Below are 15,168 nucleotides of genomic sequence, written 5' to 3'. Positions count from 1 at the left end.
TTAGTAGGATTACATTTTATTCTGCTTCCTTGAATTTGAAGATCATATATATTCGAATACAATATAGGCATTATCGCGATTGGGATGAGGCTTTTTCATAAGGGAAAATCCTGGCGTCACCTCATTATTTTTAACCATGTATCACTGACGATTATTCACACCCACTAAAAACTTTCGCGCTATCTACGACATATGCTAACAAAATATCTATGCGAAACGTTGAGGGAAGATTAAAATATAAGTAAGGAATAGTGTGATGGTGCCCCCTACAAGGAGGACCATCGGATAATATTGGGTTACCATATTCTGGAATCGGGAATGGAGGACACTTTTTCAAACTTAGAATACCGGTGGAAATTCCTGAAAAATGGTAAATTTTCCCCACTTCGTGGTCAGTTGACCAAAACAAAGTTAACTTTCTCACACAGCGCCCAAAATACTGTTTTTTTCCTTCACTTTATCAGGTGGTTGACAAAAAAAAAACTTTCGCTCAGCTCCCGGAAAACCCGCCTGAGCGTTGGTTCAGTGCTATTTTATGGTGCATTTTGCGCTATGTTCAACCAAAATTGACAAAAAAGAGTACAAAATCTTAAAAAAGAGGACATTTAGGCGTCCTCGGAGGACATTTTCAAAAACCCGAAAAAGGAGGACAAATCCTCCTAAAGGTGGACGTATGTTGGTGACCCTAGATAATAGGACAAAAACATGGGATTATGCCAAAACTTTTAATGCTTCTGTAAACACACATACAACTGCAATACACGTAATACGGATAAGCCGCCGTTACGAATAACGCAAAGGAACATATAGGGTGTATAGGTCTTTCTCAGAAACTGCTGCGTTGCGATGATTTGATATTTTATTTCAAGTGTATGGAACTTTAATCTTTAGGCCGCTAAGAATGTATATGGTAGATTAGGGTGTTTAGCAACTATGGAGTTTTGCAACAAACCTAAAGTATGTACATACGTTCGATTATCCTACTGCGGTATAATTGCCTTCTCTCTCGGTTAGTATAGTTTAGTACATATTCAATCGCCTAAGATTCGGCGCGATTAGCATAGTCATCCCTTAGCAATCTGAGTTTATCTTATAAGCGTAACCAGACATCAATATGTCTTTGTGCAAGATGCAGGAGTCACGAGTAAAAAAAAGGTTGACGATAAAGCTGGGTGGTGCTTGTCATTCTCCTTCTACGACAGTGTTTCTCGTACTTTTTCTATCGTGTACCACATATTTGTTTTATACTACGCTGCGTACCACCCGGTTCCTCAATAGCTTAGTATACTCAAATCCTCAGATTCACTGCTATTTAGTTCTTATTGGTGTCATTACAATTAGGGATGGTGTGAACGTGAGGTTCACGTTCGCGTTCTGTGTGTGAACCTCAGAAATTTAGAGGTTCACGTTCACAAACGAACCTTGGTAGGTTCTGCACTGTGAACCTTTTTCATATATTGCAATTTTCCACGTTATTGGTTAAAATTCATTACATTTCAACTGAGGGCCACTCTATGCATGGCACCGACAGCATAAAAAATCAACACTAAACGAGCATGCAACATTTACAATCTCAAAAATTTTAGTTGATTTTTTACAAAAGTTTGCTCGAAACATCCAGTCTTCCGTTTTTAAATATTTAGTGACTCTCTACTGTGAGGTTGACCCGCAATCACACAATATCAAGAGCGAAATACGCTACAGGCTACATGTAGGTAGGCCTATAGTCAGCGAATGATGCTTATTCACTCCTGTATAACTTGTTATTGGGATGAAATAGGTAACAAGTATAGAAACCCTTTTTACATTCTATTCAATATCAATGTAGCAATACTAAGACGCCGAATACATATTCCGGTCTGGCCTATAGACCGTTTAAGGCATAAGCTTATATTCCCTTGCAAGTCTTCGTCGAAATTGTTGGCAAAGCGACGGAAGAAATTGATTTTATGGGATAATTATATCATTTAATTGCTCCAGTTGATATATTTGATACTTCTGCATTGTGGCATAATGAGGCCCGAGTCGTCACTAGATATCGTATTGTACATTAATATATCACTTCACTGAAATGCAGGGTTGGAATTACCAATATGACGTCACGTGACGTCACGTGACGTCATGAGGTTCACGTTCGTGTTCACACAGAACCTTTCAAAATGGTTCGCGTTCACACGAACCTGAACCTTTCAGAGGTTCACACCATCCCTAATTACAATACCAATACACAAGCGACTGGCAAGAAAACACAGTTTGATGTGACGATAGATGCTACTGTTTATTCTGCATAAGCTTGTATATCCGGGGAATAACATTACTCGCATCCCGTCTATAATGGCATGGATCTCGATTATTCTTTTCTGCGTGGTTCGTGTCGGTTTACTGGCTGGGCGTCATTCTCGGTATTCTATTGCGATGAATACATAATTTACGTATTCTGTACCATACTTTAGTGCGACATCTTCAAAATTTATCCTGTTAGCATACTGATGAATTAGTCTATTAGCACAAATACCTATAGCTTTGTTTGCCTGTCTCGCCAATTGCTCGGTATTCTATTGCCATGAATACATAATATAGGTTTAGGAAAATATATATCATTATTGTATTTCTAAATGCTTCAAATATTTTACTTTCAAAATCTTGATCGTTTTCGCAAAGATTTATTTCCTCGCTTTCAATATTACCATTCTTCGCACCGACATGGCCTTTGCATTAATAATAGCGTGCTCACAAAAGACGACACGCCGATGAAATGAAACTATAGATTACTAACCTACGGATAGATACATAACTCCTGGTGGTTACGCTTGGGCACGCAGTGTCTCGTATTGCTGAGCAATCTAAAAGCAGCGTAATTGGTAGTGCTGTAGCCGGCGACCAGAGCGCTGAAATTTGATATAATTGGTCTTAATCGAAGGCTAGTGAAATGACCATAACGATGGCCAATTTCGTCAAGCGATTGTTCGAATCAATGCCAATTTTCAAACTTTGGGGACCGTTTTGAGGTGGTTCCATTGCTCTGACAAAATTTTAATTTATATTGTCGGAATCAGTGCCACACTAGCTTTCGATTAAGACTAGTTTTATTAATTTTCAGCGCTCTGGTCGCCAGTTATAGCTCAAGCAATTATGCTGCTTTTAGATTGCCCAGGATTAAGGGTAACTGATTGCCCGAGCGAAACGACGCGTTTTGCGGGAGTTGCGTATCTATCCGTAGGTTAGTAATCTATAATGAAACTGAATTCACCTCGCCCTTACACTAGCAATTAGCAAGCCATGGTCAACACAACGCCGTTTTTATCGACCGGGGTCCGCGAAGCACTTTCAGGGGGTCCGAAAAACCTCTAACTTTGTAAAATAGTTGACAAATTAGGGAAATAATGAGGTGATTTGCTTCATTACTGCTAAAACCTCATGACTCACATCAATAGAATGACCGTATCAAATGAAATATCCTACTTTGCAAACTCATTGTAATTGCCAAATTGCAAATAGCCTACTGATACAAACATGTTGCTGTTTAAAGATGTTTTGTTGGGGTTTGTGGAAAAGCTAGAATGGGAAGGTCAATCAGTGTGACTTCGAAACGATTGTAAACATTCATTTTTCCTGTGACATACATATCCACTATTCGAGAACAACAATAGTATAGTGGTATTTTCAAGGAAACTCATTTTTGCTGTTTATCACTAGCCTACAGTTATTATTTGCACAAGACGGTTCCACGATAATTGAGTAATGTGAATGGTATGTATACATTGATCAAAGTAATACGTATAAGATAGGGTGGTCAAGGGGGACAATGCTCCCCAGAAGTTTGGGTGAATACCATATGGCGGACCAAGTCCGGCGGTTTGGAGAGGCCTGACAAAGGGACTATTTCATTTTATGCCACAGACCTAATAAAACTCGGTTTAGGTTATGGTCAATAGTCCCTGCAGAACCGAAAATGCGAGTAATCGTCCCTATACAAAGTAGTCCATGCTAATTAATTGGTTACGATTACTGGAAAATGCTGTAATCGTCCTAAGAGACTACGATTACAAATCAAGAATGTTGTCTGTCTGCTTGCCACCTCGCTCCGTCTAAAATACACGGTATATACTTGCGTAGCACTATCGTATCACCAATCCTTTGTGAGGCAATTCCGTGATGACACGTATATATGGCAAATGAAGTATCAGGATCGAAACAGCCGCACCCCAAACCGTCCATTTGAGCGAGATGAAAACCGCCGACGTGCAAAACTACATTATGTTCGTCGGCTCTTTTGATATCGGAAGTCTATTCACGAACACCCCGTTATAAGAGACTATATACTGACATTTGTGGCGATGCGTCTTATTACAACTTTCAATACATACAGTACAAATCTAGGGACAGTAGGGGGCGAACATTTCTGTGAAGCCGTGCACATTCGTATCCATCCACAGCACTGCGTCACAAACTGCAATGAAATAGATAAAGCCAAAAATCTCCAAGTGCGGAAGTGGCATTGTATTTGTGGTTGCTCTTGTAACCTCATATTGAGTGATACTAGAACAGTGGTTCTCAACCTTTTTGTCTTCGCGGACCCCTTTCGGACCGTCACGGACCCCGCGGACCCCCACAAAGTTTTAGTTCGAATTTAGCTCAATTATCGTGCAATCGTCATCTGTGTTGTGAAAATCATAACTGTATAGGCTTAGTGATAAACATCAACAAAATGTCTTTTCTTGAAAATAAGATCATACTATACATGTAGAAATTGAGTTGACTTCAATCACTTCAATTGCATTTCTTGAAATACGTGGTCGTGTATTGAAAATCCGCGCCTTCGGTTGGGACATTACCGAGTGCCGAAAATCCATTTCCACAAATACAGGTGGGGCGAATGTTCTAATAACGCTTATCGCTTCCGACCAGGACCGTAAATCTGATTACGTGAGCAGAGAGGAGAGGAGAAAGTTTGATAGCAATATATATGTAATTCCTGATCCTATTTACCGATTGAATCATGATTTATAGAAAATTTTCGCGCTTCGCGCAATTAGGCGGAATAAGCTGCCTCACTAAACAGGACACATCTCGCTGATTAAATAAAAACGTACAGCGTAATGGTGGATCTGGGGGCGAAGCCATCTGAGGTTTGGTTTATCACCATATGGGGGCCCACAACCAACGTTTAAGTTTTTTAGGGGGGCTGACGAAGTACTGTTTCGGTCCTACTTCCGACGACACTTTTGGGTATGATCGCAACAAATATGGCACCAAAATTAACAAACGCGTTTTTAGTGAACACAATATATAATGTCAAGCCTGGTCATTGCTATCTAGTAGCTTACCTTGAAGTTATTATGGAAAATGGCATTATCACAAGAGAAAATTGATTTTTGTACACATTTCGAAGTCACCATGATTGACCTTATACTCATCCAACTTTTTTTCGACAATCCACAACAAAACATTTCTAAATAAGAAAATGTTCGTATCCGTCGGCTGTCGGCAATTTAGCAATTAAAATGAGTCTCCACAGTAGGATATTGCGTCTTAGACTGCCATTCTGTTGATGTGAGCTCCGGAGTTTTACTAGTAATGAAGCGAAACTGCTTCGTGATTTTCCGAATTAAAAAAACATACGAATTATCGTACAACTAGTTTGAGGCTTCGGACCCCCGGTTGAGAACCACTGTACTAGAATATTCGACTCGACTCGAAATCTAATGGGCGAATCAGAATCGAATCACTAAGGTATGCGGGAGAGATAGCGTATTGGTGACAATAAGCGCCTACCGCCCTGGCGGCCCGGGCTCGATTCCACGTCGGAGGTTATTCTGGGCTCCTCTTCCATGCGTCGCTGTTATTGCGGCGACAAAAGAGCAGAGAAAAAGACTCGATGAACGGACGCACCTACAGTGAATGGACAGTGCAAGAAATAGCCACGAAGTAGACACTATAACATCGAAAAAGGAACGGGGAACATCGTGCACTTGGCCGAGGTGGATTTCAGTTTAAGAAACCGCCACTGGTCGTTCGGCATGATCCTGTTTGTTCATTACATCTCAATATAGATTGTCTGACGATTATTATTCATTTTCTATTAGCACTGTCTTCTCGTTCATTCATATACCAGCTTCCTTTCTGCCATCTATCTCAATATACTGTGCAATGATATGATTACTCAACACGTTTATTACTTAACATAGTCATTATTTCCTTAGTGCCACGTTCCTTTTGAACAATAAGATTCAGTTACAGTAACTGTGAATGCAGCTACAGGCTTCATTGTTCCTTTATATCTTGGAGTGTTGTTTTGTTCTGTTCATGTTAGGCCAAAGTAAGCGTAGACTGCTATGATACAACGATACTCGTTCAGGTTGTAGATTACTAGATCAGTCATAAACGATGATCTACCGGTGAGTTCGCTAACGCCTGGTTTTGCATTAGTAACTCATAGTGGATCTCAACCGCCGGTCCGTGACAAGTATCCTGCCGGTCCGCCAGATATATTAGAATTTTATATCTCAATTAGATTATCCAATATGTTGGGTGCTTGTAAATTGATTAGGGAAATACACATTAAATTTTGAATTTATTTAGAAGTATATCGAACGTATTTTTTGCCCGGAGTCGCAATAGAGAGTTCATTGTCTGCTTTAGGCGTCCGTCACGATGGTACATGTGTTTTAAGAAACTGTCAAAATGTAACCCACAATTCGCTTGGGACAAGTTACATGTGAAGGCTACGGGAACTCATAAACAAACCTGAATTTAGCAACTCTTGGCAGTGTAATAGAGCCTGTAGCAAATAGCCAATTCACATTTCTTTCAAAGAACACCGAACAATCACAATCAAGTTAGTTATCTTGAACAGGACTTTGCGAACTTCCTACTGCAAAAACTTCAATAGAACCACGTATAAATATTTGGTATCAAAAAGGCAGCATTAAATGAAGTCTCAATATTAGATTCACGTCGTCGTATTTAAAATTAAGGTAAATTTTAGTTTTTAGAAATTCCCCAGCCCCTGGATTTATTTCTCCTCTCTTTCGACAGTATTAGGTTGTGTACAGAAATTAAGCCCATGTTTGACAGCGCAAACCCTTCACGCGCGGATTCCCGTGTACCTACAATCGGAGTAGCACTTGCATTGACTGAAATTCATATCACTAAACCCGACCATGAATATGGAAGAGATATTCTCAACAAACATGATTATTGATTATAGGGTTTCATTTGAAACAAAAATCAATTGCCCTTGTTTAAAACATGTTTTTAGTGTCTTTTTTATTGCTTTTTTAAGCAATGACGTCACGAATATTTAATTGCGACGCCATACTGGATTGACATTGAAAATTTAAAATGCAGGTTAATTATAACTCCTTTGACGACATAACTACGTACTATAGCTGTTGAACCGAATATTTTGAGGGTTGCAACTCGCCCATATCGTATACGTCGGCTATAGCGGGTGACAGTTGTCCGTAGGCTCATACAACATGTATTTTTGTGAAGTATTTACACCAGTGATTCCCAAGCGCGGCCCTCAGATAGCCTTATTGCGGCCCCTAAAATATATTAAGAAATCGATTTATGACAAAAAATTAAATTTATATTTATAAAATACTCTTGCTTGGCTTGGCCTCTGTAGTTTTTAATTATAAAATTGCAGGAAAGTTGTGAGTATAGACTGCTACCGTTACGTCACTGCTGTTTCAATGCAATGTGCCCTAACTTTCCAGTTGAACGAGCAGTAGCTATAGATATAAATGGTATTGATAACTTTCAAAACCTGAGGAAAATCCTGAAAAAATGGTAAATTTTTCCCGCATCGTGGTCGCTTGGTCAAAAAAGAAAATGAGACTCAACTCCCGAAAAATACAGTTTTTCTTTCACTTTAACAGGTGGTTGACTGAAAAAAGGTCAAATTTCCGGTCTAGCTCCCGAAATAGCCGCCGTAGCGTTCCTACAGTGCTGACCTAATGTATATCAGTCGAATTTGGCCCTATATGTAACCAAAATTCTCAAAAAAGAAGACATTTGGGCGTCCTCCGAAAAAGAGGACAAATCATCTTAAAAGAGGACGTATGGTAACCCTATGGTAACTAGATGTACAACACGTGACTCACGGTTGAATGCGCCGAGATGCATACTGCTTAGCCGGCTAAAAGCAGCATAATTGGTAGTCCTAGAGACAGGGCCGTAACTGCCGCACTCCAAACCCCCCAATTGAGGGGGCCGAGCTCGAAGGGGGCCAAAAATTATTTCGTGAATTAGCGTAGAGTATTTTTTGAAAATTTATGCAACTTTTTCAAAATTTTTTCGCGCCGTGCGCGATTCGAATTCGCCGCATATCTTGATTATTGGGTACTCTTCCCCAAGAAAAATACGCAAGATTTATAGAAATGGGCATATCAGCTTTGGCCATGACCGCACCACAACGCACCAAGACATATAAAGTTTTAGGCCATGTAACATGTGACTCCAAGAAGTGTGTCAGAACGATCGGCAGCTAGAAAGCCTTGGCCGTAAAGGACTGCTTTTATGCTGACCAAAAACTTCGAAATACCAAAAACTTCGTTATATATACAAAATACATATACGTTTAATTGTCCATATAGGCGCCTTAAGGACTGGCGCCGAATGTTCTTGTCTTGGCAATCTGAACTTCACAAGACAAATACCATCCCGCAGGAAAGAAAATTATATGCCAGTGAAGAAATACCAATCTGAAATCGCGTGATCTTTCAGTTTAGTAGGTTTGGGCAATTCTACATTTTTTGATATAGCAGACAGGAGGTCACGAAATAACATCATGTAAAGAAGTTATACCTAGGGGTCCGCCCGCCTGAAGATGTTTAATTTTACGGGGTCTGCAGTTTCAAAGACACCTCTCACTCAGCTCTACCGGTAAATCTGATTACGTGGGCAAAGAGGACAACCATGCAATTCCCGATCTTATTCACCCATTTTATCATGAATTATCGAAATATTCGCGCCTCGCGCTGTCTCACTAAACAGTACAACTTTAATTTTGTGGCAAAAGCGAACAACGTGATGCGGGGTCAGTTTATCACCCTATGGGAGCCCGGGGTCCTGACGAAGTGCTGTTACGTTCCTGCCAACGGGTATACCCCCGGAGATGTTTAATTGCTATTGAGGGGGCCTATACCTTTTCAAACACACCTCACAGACAGGGTGAAAATTGATAGCAATACATGAAATTCCCGATCATATTGACCGATTCAGTCATGAAACTAAAGAAATTTCTCGCGCTTCGCGCGTTTAGGCGAGAAAAACTGATTCACTCAACGGACACCCAATGCAGCAGATGAGTAGCGGTAAACAGGGTACAGTTTTGAAATCTCGCCAGGGCAATAAAACTACTCCGAAATAGCCATGATGACTGTTTGGGTCCGTTTCATAGCCGTAGTATTCGTGCAGCCCCGACCGTACTCTGAAATTCTAAATTTGGCCCTCACACCGAAAAAGTTTGGGAACCACTGATTTACACAATTATGGCATGATTTTACAAGTTGAAAAACATTTTTTTTCAAAAGGCCTTTGTTTAAAAAACAGTTTAAAACATGTCTTAAACAAAGTGCTTTAAACGACCATTTGTTTTAAATGCAACCCTAATTGATTATATATAAGAATGGAATAAAGATTATGTGGGTAATCTCATTGGTAAATTGAAGTGTCACTGTGAATGCAGGTATACACTGTAAAGCAGTGGTTCCCAAACTTTTTCGGTGTGAGGGCCAAATTTAGAATTTCAGAGTACGGTCGGGGCCGCACGAATAATACGGCTATGAAACGGACCCAAACAGTCATCATGGCTATTTCGGAGTAGTTTTATTGCCCTGGCGAGATTTCAAAGCTGTACACCGTTTACCGCTACTCATCTGCTGCATTGGGTGTCCGTTGAGTGAATCAGTTTTTCTCGCCTAAACGCGCGAAGCGCGAGAAATTTCTTTAGTTTCATGACTGAATCGGTCAATATGATCGGGAATTGCATGTATTGCTATCAATTTTCATCCTGTCTGTGAGGTGCGTTTGAAAAGGTATAGGCCCCCTCAATAGTAATTAAACATCTCCGTGGGTATACCCGTTGGCAGGAACGTAACAGCACTTCGTCAGGATCCCGGGCTCCCATAGGGTGATAAACTGACCCCGCATCACGTTGTTCGCTTTTGCCATGAAATTAAAGTTGTACTGTTTAGTGCAGGGCCGGCCAACCCGTGGCCCGCGGGCCACATATGGCCCGCGAGAAGGTTTTGAGTGGCCCGCGAGGTAATTTCCGAAATTTCTAATATCATCAAAAATGGATTGCACAGATTGTGAACTTGCAAGACCAACCAATTATTTGATTATTCTGGCCGCAACACCTGAGATGTGATGACTAAAATATCAGTTCCGACGCATTGAAGGATCCATCAGCCACTCACATATTGGTATATCTTCGTACACTACAATAAAGCAGAATAATCTGAGGTAGATTTATAAAAGGTAAAATTTTTCTACAAGCTTGGTGCAACATGTTGTCACTCGATTTCTTGTTTTTATTATTGTTGCCCTTTTGTGAAAATGGAAGAACACTTAATGTATCAGATTGAGTCTAACTATATTTGCGATTACGAGACAAAGTGTCGTTCAACATATGCGACATTGCGGTTGCGCTCGCAGTAAGACCGTCGACTGTGAAACCTAGGCACGAATTGATTGATGCATGTTGGTCGCATCTTTCGATATCGATATGTCCATGCGCCGAATAGCCCTGTCCTCGCAAAATTAGCCCAGCGATGTACAACAGGTCCGCAATATAGTCAAATGACAATATTATTGGCCTATGAACTTCAAAAATTTTTCGCGCTTGGCGCGGCTAGTGGCCCGCGCGATAATTCACCAATCGAATGTGGCCCGTTAGCTGAAAAGGTTGGCCAGCCCTGGTTTAGTGAGACAGCACGAGGCGCGAATATTTCGATAATTCATGATAAAATGGGTGAATAAGATCGGGAATTGCATGGTTGTCCTCTTTGCACACGTAATCAGATTTACCGGTAGAGCTGAGTGAGAGGTGTCTTTGAAACTGCAGACCCCGTAAAATTGAACATCTTCAGGCGGGCGGACCCCTAGGTATGACTTCTTTACATGATGTTATTTCGTGACCTCCTGTCTTCTATATAAAAAATGTAGAATTGCCCAAACCTACTAAACTGAAAGATCACGCGATTTCAGATTGGTATTTCTTCACTGGCATATAATTTTCTTTCCTGCGGGATGGTATTTGTCTTGTGAGGTTCAGATTGCCAAGACAAGAACATTCGGCGCCAGTCCTTAAGGCGCCCATATGGACAATTAAACGTATATGTATTTTGTATATATAACGAAGTTTTTGGTATTTCGAAGTTTTTGGTCAGCATAAAAGCAGTCCTTTACGGCCAAGGCTTTCTAGCTGCCGATCGTTCTGACACACTTCTTGGAGTCACATGTTACATGGCCTAAAACTTTATATGTCTTGGTGCGTTGTGGTGCGGTCATGGCCAAAGCTGATATGCCCATTTCTATAAATCTTGCGTATTTTTTCTTGGGGAAGAGTACCCCATAATCAAGATATGCGGCGAATTCGAATCGCGCACGGCGCGAAAATTTTTTGAAAAAGTTGCATAAATTTTCAAAAAATACTCTACGCTAATTCACGAAATAATTTTGGGCCCCCTTCGAGCTCGGCCCCCTCAATTGGGGGGTTTGGAGTGCGGCAGTTACGGCCCTGTCTCTAGGACTACCAATTATGCTGCTTTTAGCCGGCTAAGCAGTATGCATCTCGGCGCATTCAACCGTGAGTCACGTGTTGTACATCTAGTTACCATAGGGTTACCATACGTCCTCTGTTAAGATGATTTGTCCTCTTTTTCGGAGGACGCCCAAATGTCTTCTTTTTTGAGGATTTTGGTTACATATAGGGCCAAATTCGACTGATATACATTAGGTCAGCACTGTAGGAACGCTACGGCGTCTATTTCGGGAGCTAGACCGGAAATTTGACCTTTTTTTCAGTCAACCACCTGTTAATGTGAAAGAAAAACTGTATTTTCCGGGAGTTGAGTCTCATTTTCTTTTTTGACCAAGCGACCACGATGTGGGAAAAATTTACCATTTTTTCAGGATTTTCCTCCGGTTTTGAAAGTTATCAATACCATTTATATCTATAGCTACTACTCGTTCAACTGGAAAGTTAGGGCACATTGCATTCAAACAGCAGTGACGTAAAGGTAGCAGTCTATACTCACAACTTTCCTGCAATTTTATTATTAAAAACTACAGAGGCCAAGCCAAGCAAGAGTATTTTATAAATATAAATTTAATTTTTTGTCATAAATCGATTTCTTAATATATTTTGGGGGCCGCAAGAAGGCTATCTGAGGGCCGCATGCGGCCCTCGTGGCTGCGCTTGGGAATCACTGCTGTAAAGTGTAAACGGAATCGTTTGTCTCGATGTTTCTCACCCTTGCATAGAATGTAAATAAGAGAAAAACGGCAATTTCAGGTACCAAATTGTACTTTCACTCCCCCGCATGGGTTGTGAATGAGACAAATACACCAATTCGTTTGGAGGTATGTCCCGGTGGGGCAGTGGATTCTGTTTCCGTGGACCACCCAAGAAATCCCTTGGATAAATCTCCAAAACGATTGACGTAAGTGACTCAATTGCACATTTATAGGAGTTTGCGTGAAGTCACAACTTTATACTTGAATGTGCTGTTATTCTATTCTACCCTCCATGCCATGGTGGGAAATTGATAAATACACCTATCTTTCCAATTGGATTTACAGTGTACGGCAGTGGTACCCAAACTGTACTACAGCGAACCTATAAATTTAGTGGCGAGATAGCGTGGTGGTATAATCCACCGCTGCAACGCCAATGGGTTGCTGGTTCGAGTCCGACCGAGCTCGACTCCAGAATTCCTACCTAGGTGTTGGAGGTTTATCTAGGCTCCTCCTCGCCATCTCGTCCGTGTAAGCCAGTGGTTCCCAACCTTTTTCGTCTCGTGGACCCCGTGGCCGATATTTGATCTAAAATCCCCCCCCCCCCCCTATGAATAAGTTGCCTGTGACTTAAAAAGGTGTTTTTTTTTACCGCACAATTATTTGTTGAATAAACAATTTATGGCCAAACATATTCAGATATGTCCGAACTATGTCGAATGCGGACTGCACTTCACTTTGGTAAAGTACCGCTAAATGCGACCTGTTTTGTACCATTCGGGTAGCCCCTAACGAAAAATAAATCACCGTAAGTCCTTTTGCCAAGGCCTCGAGTTGAATCGATGAATTTGGTATTATCTTCACGTTCGCTCATATGTTGGCGTAAAAAGGTTAGCATTTTCACCAGCGGCCTCGTGCTGAATTCGACTTTTTCCTGCTTAGTAGCAATTTGGTAGAGAGGCCGTAACAGGCCCAACGAAATCGTCTCGTGAGCCTCACTTTATCAGAGGGTGTACTATCTACGGAGGGCATTTAAACATTCACCTAGCTTAAAATCCACCAAAGAAACATACAATTGTAAAGAGCCAGTTTCATACTTAACAGTTTTGCCATATAAATCCCAAAACCTTGTGAACGCAGTGTATCTTCCGATATAACCCTGAACCATATTCCCCCCTAAAAATTTCAAACTTCCTCCCAAGGGGAGAATTCACCCCCGGTTGGGAACCAATGGTGTAAGCGGTGTCTTATAAAAGCCTAGAAGTGGGTCGTGCTACAAGTCGGCAGCTACGGAATAAAAATGAAGAAAATTGGCCTGGTGTAAATGATCATAGTAGTCGACACTCGACATCAGAGTTGGATCAATTGTAATTTTTAATTGAGCTGAATGCAATTAATTACATTTTTCATGTAATTGTAATTGTAAGTGTAATTGAAGCGTTTCTATATTGTGTAATTGTAATTGTAATTGTAATTTGATAAAAATTTTTGCGTAATTACAATTTCAATTACATTGTTACCTGACCTGACAATCACAACACCAAATAATTTGCCTATTTATATGGTTGTTCTATGCGTGACTCGTTAACTAATTCAGCCATGCTAAACTGTTTCCGATACTTCAGTAACAACAGAAAACTCAGTGAATTACAATATAGGCTAAATCAGTGGTTCTCAAACTGGGGTACGCGCCCCCTTGGGAGGCATGAAAGCATCTGAAGGGAGACGCGAAGCCCCGGTAAACTGAAAACAATTTCCGCGCTTGGCGCGATTTATCTCCATTTCATAGTTATTGCTCTGTGTATAGCCCGAATTTCAAATTGACGAATTCTCTCATCAATAGTCATAACCTTCCATATACCATCAAACTATATGTTGGGATTGCTAACATTCTGGTTCCATTGTGTGATATGACGATTAGGGGGACACGAAATATTTCACTGTCATAAAGGGGGACTTGTCGAAAAAAAGTTTGAGAACCACTGGGTTAAACTAAATCTTAATATTTCAAAAATGGACGAACAGCAAATAAACTCTTCTGAAACCTGTGCTGGACCATTTCCTACACCACGGTCAGAGTTTTTTTTTCAAATCTCTTACCAGTACTGAGGCTTGCTGCAACAATTGCAAAAAAAAAATTCAAGTTTTCAACCAAGGCTTCATCAAACTTGATTACGCATCGGTAGAGATGTTATCCCAATCTTACCTTCAATCTTAGCCAAATTTACAGGGGCTAGAAACTTTCCGCACCCTAATGTTCGTTCATCAAATGCAATCTGAGAGTTTTTGAGCATGTGAAAATGTAAATGCGAACCAAAAGTTTGTAATTCGTAATTATCAGGAGCTTCTTTACTTTTGCATTTGTTTTAATTTTACACAACTTATCGGTATCATCCTACCAGTACTCATGATTAGGTATAGCTCGAATACGTTCAATTTTTTTTTGAATTAAATGGTATTCTACGTATCATGAATGAAACATGAATAGATTGAGATTGTTGCTAATTACGTCGCTAATGTTGTCAAAGAGCACCTCTCTACCGAATCAATTACACGTTTAATAGTAATTATAATTGCAATTTTAGTTCTAATTATTTACATGTTTAACAGTAATTGTAATTGTAATTGTAATTTGATATTTTTAGCATTGAGTAATTGTAATTGTAATGTAATTGAAACATGCAAGAGAGTATTTGT

This window comes from Botryllus schlosseri, chromosome 1, assembly GCF_051294905.1.
Source record: "Botryllus schlosseri isolate E-star chromosome 1, Bs_hap1, whole genome shotgun sequence".
Lineage (NCBI taxonomy): Eukaryota > Metazoa > Chordata > Ascidiacea > Stolidobranchia > Styelidae > Botryllus > Botryllus schlosseri.
Note: the sequence above shows the minus strand (reverse complement) of the source record.